This window comes from Puntigrus tetrazona, unplaced genomic scaffold (genome assembly GCF_018831695.1).
Source record: "Puntigrus tetrazona isolate hp1 unplaced genomic scaffold, ASM1883169v1 S000000001, whole genome shotgun sequence".
NCBI classification, from domain to species: Eukaryota; Metazoa; Chordata; class Actinopteri; order Cypriniformes; family Cyprinidae; genus Puntigrus; species Puntigrus tetrazona.
In genome coordinates, this window is record NW_025047681.1 from 2,764,091 (window position 1) to 2,783,522 (window position 19,432).

The 19,432-nt window shown below is 40.0% G+C and overlaps 1 protein-coding gene and 1 pseudogene across 49 annotated transcripts in view; both read left to right on the forward strand.

Annotated features, from left to right (window-relative positions):
• Nucleotides 1-19,432, forward strand: part of LOC122331512 (trichohyalin-like) — a 590,129-nt gene that overhangs the window by 338,950 nt on the left and 231,747 nt on the right. The window lies entirely within an intron of this gene.
• LOC122331597 lies at nt 9,384-12,714 on the forward strand (annotated as a pseudogene).

Genomic DNA, 19,432 nt, shown 5'->3' on the forward strand with positions numbered 1-19,432 from the left:
ATCAGACAACCAGGGGCTAGAGGTGGCAGTCCGTGCTGGCCTGGAGGAGAGAGGGCAGATGTCGTCTAGACAGGAGGTTAGAGCACTGAACAAGGTATCTGTAGCTGTATTCACATCCAAAGAAGAGAAATGGGTAGGTGAGGGAAGGGAGGAGGACACAGCAGAGGAGAGATGGGAGGAGAAAGGGAACGAAGGTTACGCTCGGAAAGTAACCGGTATAGGGGTTGGTTGCACAGAGATAGGAAAATGCAGTTGAAATGTAAGAAGGAAATGGTCAGAGACGTGAAGCGGTTGTACTGAAATGGTGTCTGCAGTACAACTGCGTGTGTAAATTAAATCAAGCTGGTTGCCTGATTTGTGGGTGCTTGTCGTGATGAGGCGTTTGAGGTCAAAATGAAGCTAGAAGGGAATGGAAGTGCGAGCGTAAGGTTTGTCAAGATGAATGTTGAAGTCCCCAAGAGTAGGAGTGGAGTGCTTCTGCCTGTAAAAGATGACAATAATCCATCCAGCTCCTCTAGGAAGGTGTCTAGAATATGTCCAGGGGCGGTAGATTACCACTATGTGGAATTTTGTCGGAGTAGTAACTGTGATAGCATGAAATTCAAAAGAGATGTAATGACATACAAGTGAGTTGGTTGAATATTTCCAATTGTTTGGGATGAGCAGACCAGTGCCACCACCCCCGCCAACCTGACGAGGTGTGTGTGAGAAAGAGTGATTGTTGGCTAGAGCTGCTGGGGTTGCTGAGTCTTCTGGACGAATCCAGGTCTCCGCACAATCCCAGAATGTGGAGTGAAGAATGTAAAGAAAAAGCAGAAATGAAGTCAGCTTTGTTGACCGCTGACTGGCAATTCCACAGACCAACAGAGAAAGATAGGTGTAGTAGAGGATGTAGGGACAGAGCGTAGGTTAGTAGGAGTGCATTGTCGCTCAGTGTGTGTTGTTAGAGGCGAGGACGCGAGACAACCGGAATGAGTTGGAGACACATGATAGAGGTAGAAAGAGGAAGTGAAGATGTGTAAGAGAATGAAGGAAAATGTACGGCGCGTTGCTCAGTTAAAGTCGCGCAGTAAAAGTCGTGATGTCTTTACTCTCGTAGTCTTCACACGAGGAGTCTGAATCACGAGCACTGGACGCTCGGCTGACGCCGCGCCAGCGCACACTCAACAAATAAATACACAAAGTGTATGCAGTGGAAACAGCGAAAAGCTAGTTCTAATTTGCCCAGGCAGTAGCCAATCAGGAGGTCGCTCAGGAAAAACGAAACTAACGCCTTCACACTTAAGTGCTCTTAATAGCCCGGAGGCAAACAATTTACAACCACTTAAAGTACAGCACAACTAAACTACACACTACAAATAAGTAGGGGAAACGCAAATATTCCTCTCCAAACAGCAAGAAATAATTTGAACAACACACAGCAATAGGTATAATAGACTTACGCGCTGGTGTCCGTATCTCTCTTCTAGCCTGAAATCGCTCTCTCGCTTTGACAGAGAGCGCGCAGTTTAAATAGTTACAGTCGCGTAAAAGCTAGTTCTAATTTGCCCAGGCAGTAGCCAATCAGGAGGTCGCTCAGAAAACATAAACTAACGCCTTCACACTTAAGTGCTCTTAACAGCCCGGAGCAAACAATTTACAACCACTTAAAGTACAGCACAACTAAACTACACACTACAAATAAGTAGGGGAAACGCAAATATTCTCTCCAAACAGCAAGAAATAATTTGAACAACACACAGCAATAGGTATAATAGACTTACGCGCTGGTGTCCGTCTCTTCTAGCCTGAAATCGCTTCTAAACGTTTGACAGAGAGCGCGCTGGTTTAAATAGTTACAGTCACAAAAGCTAGTTCTAATTTGCCCAGGCAGTAGCCAATCAGGAGGTCGCTCAGGAAAACGAAACTAACGCCTTCACTTAAGTGCTCTTAATAGCCCGGAGGCAAACAATTTACAACCACTTAAAGTACAGCACAACTAAACTACACACTACAAATAAGTAGGAAACGCAAATATTCTCTCCAAACAGCAAGAAATAATTTGAACAACACACAGCAATAGGTATAATAGACTTACTGGCGCTGGTGTCCGTCTCTTCTAGCCTGAAATCGCTTCTCTCTTTGACAGAGAGCGCGCAGTTTTAAATAGTTACAGTCGCGAAAAAGCTAGTTCTAATTTGCCCAGGCAGTAGCCAATCAGGAGGTCGCTCAGGAAAACTAAACTAACGCCTTCACACTTAAGTGCTCTTAATAGCCCGGAGGCAAACAATTTACAACCACTTAAAGTACAGCACAACTAAACCACACACTACAAATAAGTAGGAAACGCAAATATTTCTCCAAACAGCAAGAAATAATTTGAACAACACACAGCAATAGGTATAATAGACTTTACGCTTGCTGGTGTCCGCTTCTTCTAGCCTGAAATCGCTCATGTAAATAAAATAGAATATTAGGTGAATCCTACCCTTGTTACATATACACACACAACTAAAATTACATCAGCAAGTGTCACTTTCTGCTTCATGGCCTGCTCAGCCCACCTGCTCCACTTCCTGTTTATGTGCTGTGAGGCACCTGCCCATCCAGACACACGCAAGATGGCCTGCCCTAGAAGACTGTGTCCCATCCCGAGGTAGAGACTGTCGTAATCATCTGACGACAGCAAACCATTCACTTTTACACTTCTGTCTGGAGAGAACCAGCCACCATTCCTGGCCAGCCACCACCAAGCCACCAGTCCTGGAGACTCTTTTCAGGAAAGCCAGGAGGGGCGAACTCCCAGAGACTTCAGCCACCATAGAAACAGTATCATGTGGAGCAGCCCCAGGAAAGAAGGAAAGAAACCGCTGGCATGATATCAAGAAGAGTCTGCCATACATGCCATACACTGAGGCATGACGACCTACACGACTTGGATACTCTTGACCCAAGCAGGAACCAGACGGGCCAGCATCGAGGTACAGTCCAGATACACACCCAGAAACATAGAAGATTGTGCTTGTTTAAGCCCAACAAACAGAAGGTGGAGAAGAAGAGACTGTTGATAAATCATTTGCTTCCTGGAGCAGGCCAAAAGTTGTCCAGGTAATTGAGAATTTGGATTGTCTGGAGCCTCAATGGGGTCAGAGCACCATCACACACTTAGTGCACGTCCTTGGGGTCAGGGCCAGGCCAAAGTTGCTGTACTGGTAAGCCTGTCCCCCAAAGGCAAACCTGAGACATTTTATTTGCCTCTGAACGGCCTTAGATGTGGAAGTAAGTATCTTTTAAGTTAACAATGCTTGTGAATTGGAGAGTGTAGCCAAGAAAATCGTCTAGGCAAGGCAAATTCCTCCAGGACTGGGAAAACAATATGCAAGCAGGATCAGTGTAGGACAGCTCATGGGCATCCCTTACTATGAATGATGTCTGTACCATGAAGCAAGCCTGAGGGGAGAGAAAACTTCAAGTGTCTCCTATCATCAGTCATCACTGAGAAAGGAGGACTGCCTGTGTTTCTCAAGACACATTTAGTGGTAAGGAAGAATGACTCAGGGATGGGTAGTCTGATGCAATCCAACGAGGTTGTCAAGCTCTCTCTTCCTGAAGCGACCCGAAAAAGCTGCAAGTTTTCAGTAGCACACGCCAAAACGCGTCCACCAGCTCAATATAGGCCAGGGTCGGGCTGTATTTCCTGGCTGCTGGGTGGGAGAAATTCCATTAGCATACCTCTGAAATCTGAGGAGGCTGTGGTCTCAAAATGTCTTCCATTTCGAAGGAAACAGTTTTCCATGCCTCTGGGCTGGGCGCAGGACAGCAACAAGAGGAAAAGAATGTGGAAACTGCTCGTCCTCCATAGCTTCAAGCTCAACTTCCAGGCTGTGGCTTCACATAGAGAGCAAGCCTCCAGTGCAGAATGGTGGGAAGAAACGGCGCACTAAAAACCGCAAGTCTAGCATGCAAGATCTAGTGCAAGAGCAAAAATTCTCACAACAAATTATCTTGCAATGGCGAGGCCCATTCATTTGACACACTTACAGTGCTGGTCATCTCTCATGATGAAGCAAAGCACGGCGGCTGGCAACAGTGAAAGTCCATTTCACTCACTGCTTGTAGAATAAAATTCCACAATAGTGGTTGATGAAGTGGAAAGAAGAAAAGTGCAAAAATAGAAAAACTAGAAAGGGCCAGAAAAGTACAAGAAGAGAGGAAAATCTGTTGTCTGAGATGGGACACATTTGGACGGCAGGAGGATGAGGAAGTTAGAGTTATCGTGACATCGAAAACATTAAGGCAAAATAAAACAAAAAAGGAAAAACGCTGCTATTAACATTTTTAATGGTCCGACTTTCTGTCATGGTGTGGATTATGAGAGGACGACTCGACGAGTAAAATAAACTTAAACAGTTTTAATTTTCTACAAACTAACAGAAATAACAATATAGTCTCAAACTGGCAGGAAGGCAGACAATGCAGGAAATAGCTAGGCTGACAGAGAAGGTTTTAGAATTAGAGACACGCATCCAAACTTTAATTGAGGACAGTAAGAATGCAAAGGCTTTAGATACTGCTTTGGATGCGACTAGTACAGTGAAAGTGAATTGTGACTGTGAGGCGGGCTAGTCGCGGGTCAAAACACGGCTCTTCTGTTCGATTAGAACATCAAACAGGTTCTCCCCACTCAGTGATGCACCCACTGAGAAACCTGATCAAAGTGCTCTAGTAATTGGCCATTCCATTGTACAGAACGTGAAAATAGAGACACCAACCAATCGTAGTCCAATGCTTACTGGGAGCCAGAGCGTCTGACATCCTGTCAAATTTAAAAGTGCTGGCTAATGCTAAACGTAAATTTTGTAAGATTGTTATTCACGCTCGGCACTAATGATGTTCACTTCGCCAGTCGGAGATCACTAAAATAATATTAAAGAGGTGTGTGAATTTGCAAGCACAATATCGGACAATGTAATATGCTCTGGTCCTCCCTGCTTACCGGTGTGATGAGATTTACAGCAGACTGCTGGGTCTCAATGGCTGGATGTCTAAGTGGTGCCTGCAGAACAACATTTCTGGGGCAGACCTGACCTGTTAAAAGAGATGGTCTTCATCCTCCTGGGGTGGTGCCGCTCTTCTATCTAGAAATATGGCATATAGTCTTAGAGTTCCAACATGACCAACTAGTGCCCAGGTCAGGAAGCAGACAGACCGGCTAAACTGACGGTCTGCTAGCTGTCTCACGTCACAGAAGGCAGTTAATTCTCAGCACATAGAGACTCTTTCACCTAGATATCACACTATAGAGGCTGTGTCTGTTCCCGAATTAGAATATGCAGAGAACGTCCAAACCAAATTAAAAGCAATAATTTAATTAATGTCCAACAAATTCAAACTACCTATAATTCAAATAAGCAAACGATAAAACTGAATATTAGATCACTTTCCACAAAAGCACTTTATATATATGATTTGATCAAAGCTCAGAACCTAGATTTGCTTTGTTTGACAGAAACCTGGATAAAACCAGATGAATATATTACTCTAAATGAATCTACCCCAAAATTATTGCTATAAAATGAGCCACGTTTAAAAGGTAAAGGGGGAGGTGTTGCTACTATTTATAACAACGTTCTTAGTACTTCTCAAAGGGCATGCTAAGTATAACTTGTTTGAAGTTTTGGTGCTGCATATAAGATTATCTACAGAATCATGTGCTAGTGATAAATCCTCTGTCATGTTTGTACTGGCTACTGTATACAGGCCACCAGGGCACAGCACAGATTTCATTAAAGTTTATTTAAAGTTCATTAAGTTAGTACTGGGCGCAGATAAAGTCTTAATTGTTGGCGATTTTAATATCCATGTTAATAATGAAAAAGATGCATTAGGATTGGCTTTTGTAGACAGTCTGAACTCTGTTGGGGTTAGACAACACGTGTCAGAACCAACTGATTGTCAGAAATCATACTCTAGGCTGTTTGAAGGCTGTATGTGTGTAGACTCTTTCTGGCGCTTCTGCAAAATCACTTATATTTATTAACCTTTTGTTTCCCCAATTTTAGTACTGACCTCATATAATTTGATTTGACTCAATTTCCGTGATTCTGACTATATTAATTTTAATGTTACTGCTGATCCTTCTAGTTGCGATTGAATTTAGATCATTAATTAACTATAATACTTCCTAGTTTTGACTTTTCGCTCATAGTGGGAATCTAGGTCGCTTAGAGACCTTGTTTGGTCAGACCAGACTCACAACATATCTGGGCTAGTCCAGGTCTTAGTCAGAGGCTACCCCGTAGATCGCTTACCTTAATGCAGCCATCTCTCGATAGACTCAAAAGAGTAGTTTTTCATGCGCTCCCTAAGTAATAGCATGCTAAGCCAGTGTGGTGGCCAGAAGTCAAGATCTCAAAATGTGCCTCGGCTCCATCGATCGATCGTTGATCTGACTCACCGTGAGCACGCCTACAATACGGAAAACCTCAGAAGTCAGTAACCTACTAGAAAAGTTATTTCAGACAATATTATAAGTTAATCAAGATTTACTTTTATTTTGCCAGGCAGTACTGTTTTCCAATTCATGAAATTTCATTACATTTACACAACTGATCAGCAGTAAACACACAAAAATAAAGAAAACAAACAAATTATAAAAAAGCATCATTCAAAAGGTCATTGTACCTGGCAATGAAGATGCACAGAAGTTGTCTGCGGGAAGATCTGTTTACAGAAAACTTCCTCGAGTGGTTTGTCCACTTTCTTTAAATACCCAGACTGATCAAAGAATCAAACATTTAGCACCCAAATGTGAAACTTCTCCCTGAACCATTCTCGTGGTCATCCTTGGAGCAAAGACAAATGGTTATCAAATGGTCTTTACTGGGGCACACGCTCACCAGGAGACCAGAAACTCTTTCACCAGTCACATCTGAACCATTTACATTAGCCTCCCATCTGCATCTGTCACACTCAAGGGAAGGAGAGGTTTACCTAAACAGGAACCAAAAACATGAGGGGTAGAAGGGGAGCAACCAAATTGAGCCACATATTGTTTTTACTCTTTCCGCAGATCTTCTCGCAAGATGAAAGAGAGTTTGATTACTTTACTATAGACTGGAACTCTTGCTTGGTGAAATCCATCCTTACACCTAAAAACCCCACATATAATAATCCAGAACCCAGTCTAACACTTGATGGCTGCTCTGTTAATTCTTCATCATCAGTTAGGAACCTAGGTGTGCTGTTTGACAGCAATCTTTCCTTCGAAAACCATGTTTCTAGCATCTGTAAAACTGTGTTTTTCCATCTTAAAAATATATATAAATTACGACCTATGCTTTCAACCTCTAATGCAGAAATTTTAGTTCATCCGTTTATGACCTCGAGGTTAGATTATTGTAATGCTTTATTGGGTGGTTGTTCTGCACGCTTGATAAACAAACTTCAGCAAGTCCAAAACCCAGCAGCTATAGTCCTTACTAGAACTAGGAAGTATGATCATATCAGCCTGGTTGTGTCAACACTGCACTGGCTCCCTATCAAACATTGGATAGATTTTAAAATCTTATTAATTACCTATAAAGCCCTGAATGGTTTAGCTCTCAATACTTGAGCGAGCTCAGTATCACATTATAGTCCTGCACGCCCACTGCGTTCTCAAAACTCTGGACATTTAATAATACCTAGAATATCAAAATCAACTGTGGGCGCGCAGATCCTTTTCCTATGTAGCACCTAAACTCTGGAACAATCTCTCCCTAATTCTGTTTGGGAAGCAGACACACTCTGCCAGTTTAAATCTAGATTAAAGACACATCTTTTTAACTTAGCCTACACATAACACTCCCAACATACTTTTTATTATTCAAATCCGTTAAAGGATTTTTAGGCTGCATTACTTAGATTAGCTGGAACCGGGAACACTACTCCTAAAATACAATGTACTTGTGACATCGTAAAAAGAATGGCATCTACGCTAATATTAGTCCTGTCTCTTTCTCAATCTGTTTTCACAGTTTGTATCCAGACTAGATGGTGGATCAGCACACAGAGATTATGTTCATCATAGACCAGAACATGTGCCCCGTGGACAGATCACCAGATCCTGATGCTCACACACACACACACACACACTAAGTCATTTACACTACCTGACACAGCTGCGTTTAAAATTGAACTGGAAGTTAAGTGCTGGGCGTCCGGTCAGAGGAGAACTGATCCCAACTGAGCCTGGTTTCTCCCAAGGTTTTTTTTCTCCATTCTGTATGCATGGGGTTTTGTTTCCTTGCCGCTGTCGCCTCTGATTTGTTTTATTGGGGACACTTAACTTCTAGTGATTATCGTTGAACTGATTAAAGAGACCGTCTCTGCATTTAATAACAAATTGGTCACTCTCGTCATTATACATCCCTGTCATTGTATTCTTCTACTTTATACTGTACAGTGCTTTGATGCAATCTGTGTTGTCAAAAGCTCTATATAAATAAAAATGATTGATTGAAATGATTGAACTACAACACAGATGAATCACTCTAACATGAGTCAGACACAACCAACAGTAAAAACAGGTTTGCCTACATAAGTTAAAATGAAAAAACTTACTTGAACTCCTCAGTGTTTGCAAAAACAACTTCTACTGCAGCGTGAATAATTTAAGCAATATTAAAGGCTTTCATAAAATACACAGACTTGCATCTTTAAGATAGTTTAAAATATGTTTATTTGCATTATATGAGCCATTTAACATGTTCTGTAACGTTAATGAATATATGGGAACAACTTTTAATTGCATTTGACTTTGGTTTACTTAAATTCTAATAAGTGATTTAATTTTACAATTAATTTTACTTTTCAAGTTGAATGAACTAAGTTTAACTTGTCAAACATGGTTATTAATGGAATAATCCAACCAAAAAGGCAAAAAGGCTGACTTCCATAGTAGGAAAAAGACAATGGTGTAAGTCAATGGTGATCCAAAACAACCTGGTTACAACTTTCTTCAAAATATCTTTGGCAGGAAAAAAGAAATTCATAAAGATTTGGAACTACTCAAAAATGAGTAAATGATGACAGAATTTTAATTTTTGGGGAACTTTTCCTTTAACACTGTAATATTTGGTTATCTATTTAAATTCAAAAGTACAGCAAACAAAGTTGTAGCATATTATAACTAATTTGCTTCCTTTTTTAAGTAAATTGAACTTGTTACTTTTTACAGTGCATTTAAACAGTCCAGAAAATAATTCTCAAAAAGATGTGAATAATCTTTTATATATGTCCACTTCATAGTTTTAGAGGACAAGCCCATTTTTGTGGGAGTGTCAATAATAGTGAAAGTAGGCTTTGTGAATATAAATGAGAGAAAGCACAAACTGTACTGTTCATTTTTCAAGAAGGTAAAATCTCTTAAACACAGCAGCTCTCTTATAACACAATGGCACAATTTCTTTACGTTGCTATAGATTTTGGAACATCATTCAGCGGATATGCCTTCAGCTTTAAGACTGATAAACGTATAGAACAAATTAGGATTCCTTCCTGGGGTGTCGAGCAAGGTCTAAAAACCTTCAAAACCCCCACCTGCATTTTGTTTGATGAAGAACAGAACTTCAAGAAGTTTGGTTATGATGCCATGAAAACATACACCATGTTGATGAAAAAGAAGAAGCAAAGAAACACTATCTATTTGAACACTTCAAAATGCAGCTGTATAATAAAGTAAGTATTTTTACATTTTTGGTTTATCTTACATACCATATTATTTATCTGTGAATGAAAGATTAATTTGATGCACTTTCATTGAGTAACATTAATGTAATAAACACTTTTGTTGTAAAGGAAATCCACAGAGGTTTGACGATCACAGAATCAAATGGGAAAACAATGAAGGCTATAAAGGTTTTCTCTGAGAGTCTCATGATACCTGAAGGATCATGCACTGGACAAAGTTGGACAAAGCACTGAAGGACGAAAGTTCACTGCATCTGATGTGACGTGGGTGTTAACAGTTCCTGCTATCTGGCATGCGGCAGCTAAACAATTCATGAGAGAAGCAGCTGTTGAGGTGAGTTAAAGTAAAAATGTGAATATTAGATACTTATTAAAACTCATCATGTACACATCTTCTGTAAGAGAGAATAAATTAAATGAAAATATTAATCATGCAGGCAGGTCTTGTGGACGGATTCTACACCTGAAAGACTCATCTTTGCTCTGGAACCAGAGGCTGCGTCTGTGTTCTGTAAGCAGCTACCAAGTGATGGTTTCATAGCAGAAGGAGAGGATTGTGAAGACAAATTGGAGCAGCAACCAGGAAGCCAGTACATGGTTGTAGATTGTGAGGTACACCGCTAAAATTCCTTTAATATCCTACTACACATTTACATACAGATTACTTTTACTTTACAGTTTACAGCATACACTACGTAATAGTGTACCTATAAAATGTATATGTTAACTATAAAGAGTGAAACAATTAAAAATAAAAAGTAATTAATCGTTTATTTATTAGTTTATTAGAGGCCAAGACAATAGTCATAAACGATAAGGCAGGCAGATAGTCAGTAAAGTACAGGCAGTCCAATCTGGCAACAGGTTCAAGGGCAGTTAAGGAATGGTAGTCAGCAGGCAGGCAGTAGGTAAACACAGGGTTAACAGTCCAATCAGGCAAACAATACAGGTATGTAGAATCCGAGAGACGTGAAACAAGGAAACAGGCAAGGTTCATACACAGCAATAGCAATCAGAAGATATGTGAGAAACGTTTGGTAAAGCAGTGAAACTAGCAATACTTCACGACTAGCACATGGCAGGCCCTCTGGTTATAAAGCCATTCAACAGGAAGTAACCAGTGAAGTAGAAAAGGGCCTGAGCCGAGCTAGTACTCAGGTGAGGGCTCCCTCTGGTGTTCAGGTGTTACACTTTCTCAATGTAGCTACATGTTAAGTACTATACATAGAATAAAGTATAAACATAGTACAGAAGGTAGTCAACTAGTCCATTTATAAAATTCTAAGTAATATTCAAGGAGGTGAAAAAAGATAGTTTGTACCCTTAAATCAAAGGGGCACTTTTATATTAGCATTTTATTGTAAATTTAAATGAAATAAAACATTTAGTATTATTTAAAATACAACATTAGAAAAATGACTATTTCATTTCGACAAACTATTTGACAAGAATAGGTGTGTTTTCAAGATACTAAAATAAAAACAAATGTCAGGGCCCAAAATCCTCAGACCCCAGTGGGTGAATCCAGCATTCACATACTGACTGGGATCAGCTTTTCCCATCAGCTTTCAAGAACCAGACAAGACTGAATATAACTTTTATGATTATACATGGAGTCTGTGACATTTCCTTTAATTCTCGCTAGTTGGTTGTCCATGTCCAATTCAAGTAAAAAGTGCATCTGTTAAAATTTTGAGTTCTCTAAAAATCTACTTCAAACCCTAGATGTAACTATATAGAAAATACGAGTACACATAAATGAATGTTGTCTCTGATTTATTTTTTTCTTGTATCTTGCAGGTGGTACTATTGACATAACGGTCCACGAGGTGCTGGGTGATGGTAAACTGAAGGAGCTGCACGCTGCATCAGGAAATGACATGGGTGGACAGTCAGTAGACAAGAATCTCATGTCTTTTCTAAAAGACATTTTCTCAGACAACATTTTTGAAAAATTTAAGAAAGAATACCCAAGTGCAGCACTTAAACTGAAGTATGACATTGCACTTATAAAATCTTGTGAGGATGTTGTGATGATTCCATGTCCTAGCAGCTTACAAACACTCGCTAAAGATAAACAGAGCATGGAAAGTTATTTTGAGGATGTTCAGGAGTAATGTGGGATGATGGTGGAATATTCATTGAACAAGAAAAGCTAAAAAGCTTCTTTGATACCAGCTTGAGTGCTATAGAAAGCACAATTAATCAGATCCTTAAAAACACAGAGCTGAAGATTGAGTACATGTTGTTGGTGGAGGCTACGCTGAATGTGCTTTTCTGAGGAAATTCATGAAGGAGCAATTTGGCAGCGTATACAAAGTACTTTGCCCTGTTGAACCTCAGGCAGTAATTTTAAAGGAGCGATCCTGTACTGAAAAACACCTTCCGTGGTTAAATCCCGTATTAGTGCTCTCACATATGGGTTCCGGGATATGTGACATATTTGATGAAACCAAACACAGGGGCAAAAGCAAATCTGAAAACTCAGAAGGAGAAGTGTTCTGCAACGTTTGCTTTGACCAGCTTGTCCGCAGTGGGGAGTCAGTTCAATGTGAAGAAGTCCGTTCTTTCATAAGATATCCAATAGATCGACTGCAAACAAAGCTACAATTTACATTTTACAGCTCTGAAAAACCAGAAGTAAAGTTTACAGATGAGCCGCTCGTATTCGAGATCGGTTCTGTATCAGTTGACATGCCTAACACTGACAGAGGCACAGATCGACCGGTCAGGTTGGAGATAAAATTTGGCTCCACTGAAATGCAGGCAACTGCTACTGATTTAGGATCAGGTGAAACAAGAACAACCAAACTGGACTTCATGAGTGAACAAATCCATACCCATAATAAACTACGTGACTGAATACAGTAAATAATAAAATCAACAAACAAAACAAAACTGAAAAAAATTAGTCTGATGCAAAATATATACAATTGTTGCAAGACATTGTAAGCAAAACGTTATAAAAAAATCCCAGTAACAAAATAAATCCATTGTCTGATTTCTACCTTTCTATTTCTCACATAATACCTAACAGGATTGGTGTTTTAACTGATTTATTTTAATTATATTATGCAGAAAGACAATTTATGACATCACAGAGAATAAAGGTGTTGACTGTATCTTTAAATAATTCTCACAAATTAGTATATATATATATATATATATATATATATATATATATATATTTTTTTTTTTTTTTTTTTTTTTTTTAAATACTAATAAACAACTTATGTACTATTGGTAAGATTTCCTTTTAAATCTAGATTAATGGGTTATACAGGTGTGACAATCAATTGTTGTTAATCAGATGAATGTTTACTGATGAGTGAATGGTGTTTTGGGCATTTAAGCACATGTGCATTTGATAAAGATCATTAGTCAAAGAAATTTTTAACAAATACTTTTCCCTTAATATTGTACTATGGATGTTTTCTTGTTCATGTAAAAGTTGTTTCCATTTTCATTCACAATAAAAATAATCAATTTAATAAAAAGAGCACATTTTAGTTGTGAATTGCAACCAACTTGTTCCCCATTTACCTCCCTTTAGAGAAGATATGGTGGCAGATGCAGGATTAAAGGTGTTATATGTAAGATTGACAAAGAGTGGTTAGAACTAGAAATTGCAGTTCAAATTCAAAATATTGGAGTGATGAAACATATTTTTCAGGTTAGTCCAACCAATGCAAATGTGCATTGACTGGTCTGATCTCAGGTTTTATGGGAACCGGAGACTCTAACTGCCGCTGCAGTGAAGCAACAAATTTACAAACAAACGATCGGCTCTTTCATTTACAGGGCGGGACTTTCCTGCCATAATACGCATTGTACATTCTCCCATTCATACAGTAAGTACAGGATCATTCACTGATTGGTGGCTGCAGTGCTGCTTCAAGTTAAACACACAACAATCAATTTTAACTAGGCTTAGACTTGGTCACACAACACTAAACAGTACTTTGAATAAAATTAGGCAACACCAGAGAGGTAATTGTGTTCATTATGGTCAAGAGAAAACTGTGCATCACATTATAATGTAATGTCCATTAATAAAAGGAAACTCTTCAAATGTAACTTAACAAGAATTAAGATGAAAAGAAACAGGTTTTATGATCCTGGCCCACATTCCTAATCAGTAGATCACAGTAATGCGACAAAGAAGAAGAAGAAGATCCCGACAGATTAGCATTCTCATGCATAACATCTAATAATACTGTATCGCCATTAAAATAGTTCAGATTTGAGTGTAATGGAAAAATTTGTATATTTCATTTAGTTTTTTAATTAAGTTAATTTAGAAAAAATGTTTGGAGCATGGTGGGGCAGTGACTGGTGTGAGAGAAGCCTGGAGGCGTTAACCAGTTCCAGGCCAGGTATCCTTGAAGATGTCAGTTTGGGTCCAGTCTTCAGTCACATACACAAGGCAAAGACACTAGGTAAAAGTGCAAACAGGTTGGTTTATTGAGGCTGGCAAAGAATATGGATGATAAAATAAGACAGTTTTTAAAGGTGCATCTCAAAAAATTAGCAATTAAATAATTTCAGCAAACTGTACACCTGATTGCTAACTAGTATGTTGCTAGCATGATTAGCAAGTGTCTAGCAAGTTACTCATACGATTAGCATGTTACCAACATGTCACTTGATTTTAGCATGATTAGCATATTACTAACAAGTTGTTAACATAATAAGCTAGTTGCTATCATGTAAATAACATGGCTCCTAGCTCCTCCTCTCCACAGTGGTCGATCAGTTCACCAGCTCTGCCAGGCTCCATCATCCCTCCGGCTCCACCTTGGTCTGTCGTCGACCATCAGTTGCCTCGGGATTCCACTCCTCCAACTTCACCTCATCCTTCCATCCCTCCAGCTCTGTCAGGCTCCTCCATCCCCCCGGCTTCACCTTGCTCCTCTGCAGCCTTCTGGATCCCCGTTTCCGCATTGGTTGCCGGAGCCAGCTGCATCACCTATGTCCTTCTATTCCTCTGTGTCACCCTGGCTCTTCAGCTCTTGGTCTCGGGCTACTCCACCACCAGCTCCGCCATAATTGGTGGGCCCCATGGTGTTCATGTGTGTCTAGTAATTAAGTAATTTCTTTTAGTCCTTTTATAAGTTCCTGTTTGTTTCTACATGCGTGTGGTTTCAGTCTGCCTACCTACCTGCCTGCCTATCTATTATTATTATTTACAAAATTATTTGCTAGGATACTCAAACATTTAAGCATCACAAATTAAAGATTTTTAACTAACATTGGTTTAAATTCAATTTGGGAATTACTTAAAAGAGGCTTGCAAAATATATGCACTATATTTTTAAGTAAATCTAGCATAGTATTTTTTTCACTGTAATACTGTTTCTAATATATCTAAATAAAGCTAGCAACATGCTAATAACATGCTAATCAAGCTAGAAACATGATAGCAACATTCTAATAACACATTAATCATTCTAAAATCATGGTAGTAGCTAAGTAATAGCCTAATCATGGTAATAACATGCTAGTATCTTACAAATTCCAAGCTGGTAACACTCTAACAACCATCCAAGTACCCTAAAAACACCCTAGCAACCGCATAGCAATGTAAGGGTCCCCCTTTTCCTGCAGAACGGAATCCAGAGGCCCTGGTCGAAGGTCAATGCGTGTTCGGTCTTTTCTTTGCGTCTCGTTAAAAATCACTAATATTTATTAATCTTTTGTGTTTCCAATGATAGTACTGACCTTATACATAATTTTATCTGACTCAATCTTTTGTGATTTTATTTATATGTATTAAAATGTAACTGCTGATCCTCTAGTTGTGATTAAATTTGGATAATTAATTAACTATAATATTTCCTAGTTTCAAATTATCGTTCGTTAGGAGTCTGGGTCGCTTAGAGACCTTGTTTGGCCAGAACAGACTCACGACACATCTGGGCTAGTCCAGGTCTTAGCCAGAGGCTACCCCGTAGATCGCTTACCTTAATGCGGCCATCTCCTTGATAGACTCAAAAAGAATAATTTTTATGCGTTCCCTAAGTAATAGCATGCTAAGCCAGTTGCTATGCGAAGAACAGCTGGGAGGTGGTTATCAGTCATAGAGGATCTGTGTTTGGATTTATTGAACTTCATAACCGGAAATGTCTGTTCACAATGATAGGTAGAAGCATGCCTCCGCATGTGTGGAAAGTTCTCTCTTTGAGGTAAGAGTAAAAGTCCAGCAGTGAGACTGACCTAAAGTGATCTGCCAGAAGTGAGTCAGACTGCAGATCAATGAGTTCCATCTGAACTTCACTTGGTGCATCATCCACACTGCAGTTGAAGGGAGAAGAAACCATTTGCATTTCACTCTCAAGAGTTTTGAAATCTCCTTGAAAACTCTTCATGCAATGCTTCTAACATGGTTAAGTACTTTTGGAGGTGATCACCTGGTCTTTTGGCTTCTTTAAGTGTTGGCAAGTGAGTCAGAATGTTGTCTTTCACTTGGCTTGAGAGAAGTTGCCGTTTTCTTATAAAAGCCTTCACTGCATTGTACATCTCATGCACAAAAAGGCCTTTGCACTGCAGTTTGATATTTAGTTCATTCATTAGTGCAGTCATATCCACAGCGAATCGGAGGTCTGCCACCCAGTCTTTATCTGAAAGTTCTGGAACGTCATGGCCTTTCTTAACACAGAAGTCCTGAATCTGGTCTTTCAGATCCCAGACACTTTTCAATACCTTGCCAAGGCTGAGCCACCTAACAGTACAGTGATAGCTTATGTCGCCATGTTCAGTCTCATTTTCCTCCAACAATGCAACAAATTGTCTGTGATTTAAAGCCCTTGCTCTGATGAAATTAACTATTTTACTGACAGCATCAATTACATGTTTCATTTTTAACACTGTCTTACATAACACTTCCTGATGTATGATACAATGCAAAATGTCAATTTCTGAACAGGGTTAATTTCGTGACTTTATCCTGCATTCTCTTTAAAAGTCCAACATTTTTCCCTGTCAGATTTGGACAACCATCTGTTGTCACACCTGCAAGCTTGTCCCATTTCAAACCTAAAATGTTCAAACATGCATTTACCTCTCTAAATAAATCATTACCAGTAGTTGTGCCTTTTATTGACTGCATGGCTGCCAACTCCTCTGTGATTTGAAAGTCTGAAGTTATTCCACGTAAGAAGATAAGTAGCTGGGCGGTGTCATGTACATCGCAGCTCTCATCCAAAGCCAGAGAAAAAAATTCAAATTCAGCCGCTCTGTTCCTCAGCTGAAGCTCTAAGTTTCCAGTGATGTCCTCAATCCGTCTTTGTTACAGTGAGTGAAACGCTCTCAAATGCTTCCCTTTTCTCCGGGCATATCAGCACAGAAGAGTCCAATAAACATTCCTTAAAAAACTCTCCATCGGAAAACGGCTTACTTTTTTGGCGATTTTGTAAGAAATTACATAACTTGTCCTGAACAAAAGATTCCTGTTAGGTTTGTAGTTTTGCAAGCAATGCATCAGACTTACAGCATTCTTTATCAACTTTTCTTTTCTTAGAGTGAGCCGACATCTTGAGGGTGACCCGGCTTGGATCATTTGTAGTTGTTAACTTTCACCCACTTACGTGCATATGTTCGTACAAAAGTGATGTAACATAACGTTTTTCAAAATAAAAGTAAACTTTTATTTTTAATTTATGGTATTTATATTCAACCTCGCGTGGGCCGGAAACCAACGTACATAGGGCCGGATAGTTTGCCCAGGTCTGCTCTAAATGCACCAGGCTTTCTCGTGCTCTGTAGCTGGCTCATGCACCTGGTCTGACGTTATCGGCTCGAGTAACATAGCCCCCCTCCTAGGAGCCACTTCTTCCGCTCAACACAACAAAACAGTTCTGAAATAGGAGGGCGGTGGATAGGAGGTGGAATGGGGGGTAGGACAGTGGGCCCTTATAACCAAGAAGGAACAGGGTGAGAGTTCATAGAAGGCTTCCATAGCTGTAGCAGGGCTGGTCAATGAGTCACTGGGCAAATGAGTCACTGGTCACTTTAGCTGGGCAAAGCGAGGATTCCTTAATACTCTCTCTAGCCGTATTTGAGCCGGGATAAGGTTCCGAGGCAAGCTCAAAGACCTTGACCAGAGTCACTGTGGGCAAGTACTCAGTTTCCGTGGCCGAGACTGGGCAGGCAGAGGGCTTTTGTCATGACTAAAACCCATGCCAGAGGTTCTACTGCAGTTGCAGGTGTGGTAGCCATCTTGTGCAGTGGCTCTGGGAAGGCGGCCATCTTGTGCAGTGGCTTTGGGAAGGTGTCCATCTTGGCCGAGAGAACAGGGGTGGTAGCCATCTTGTGCAGTGGATCTGGGAAGGCGGCCATCTCGTGCAGTGGCTCTGGGAAGGCGGCCATCTTGTGCAGTGGTTCTGGGAAGGCGGCCATCTTGGCCGAGAGAACAGGGGTGGTAGCCATCTTGTGCAGTGGTTCTGGGAAGGTGGCCATCTTGGCCGAGAGAACAAGGGTGGTAGCCATCTTGTGCAGTGGATCTGGGAAGGCGGCCATCTTGTGCAGTGGATCTGGGAAGGCGGCATCTTGGCCGAGAGATCAGGGTTGGTAGCCATCTTCTGCAATGCCTCAGGCATGGTAGCCATCTTGGGCAGTGGTTCTGGGAAGGCGACCATCTTGGGCAGTGGTTCTGGGAAGGCGACCATCTTGGGCAGTGGCTCTGGGAAGGCAGCCATCTTGTGCAGTGGATCTGGGAAGGCGCCATCTTGTTCAGTGGCTCTGGGAAGGCGGCCATTTTGTGCTTAATTTAAATTAACATCTATATGCGCATGAACTTCCAATAATTAACACAAACCTATTTATAAATATATACAAAAATAATTGTAAACCCGGAACAAAAGTTAGTCCGGATTACACTAACAACAACAAAGGTACATGTAAGTATTATTATAGTCCCTAAACAGGAAGTAGCAGAAGAGGAAGCACTCACAGTTCATCCAGAGGTTAGGGCTCTCTCTGCTGGCTTGGCATAACAAAAATCTTTGTTGCAGGGTTTTTAACAAGTACTTTGTCACAAATTAGAAAACAAAAGAAAAAAGAATATCACCGCGATGGAAAAAATATTTTTGGTCATTGTTAAAACAACAGCATATGCCACTAATTAAAAACTCATACCATTACAATTTAGGAAAAGCTAACGTTTGGCACAAGTTAGAAAAGTTAGACAAAGAGAAACCACCCTGCAAAGAGAATATTCAGATAGATCCTCAACGCTCCCAAACCACACCCACTAACTCCGCCCCTAACACGTAACCCTGTTGGGAGAGACCGCACAAAGATGGATTTTAAACAAACAGATGTTTTAACATTAAAACAAATGTTATATTTAATAAATCTTTTCTTTCTAAACATTTCTTGACTTTTTAGGCCATTGTTGGTGTTTTAACATATAAAAAGTTAGAGCCTTTCATTTTAAAAATAATACCATTATTGTTTAACGCGAAACACATCCAAACTACAAGAAATATTGTGTTTTTTTAGTTTACTTAGTTATTCGCATCTTAAAACCTGTTTGGCTTGGTAGTTAAAATGAATTAAAGAATTAAGAATGAGTGCACAAATATCCAACACAAATGAAATCAAATGTTTTTAGACCCGTCTATCTATCTCTTGAAACAGAAGTACAACGTCAAACCTTTTGCATTAAGACAAAATGCATGATGGATGTAATAAATAAATAAAGCATCTTGGGATGTATTGG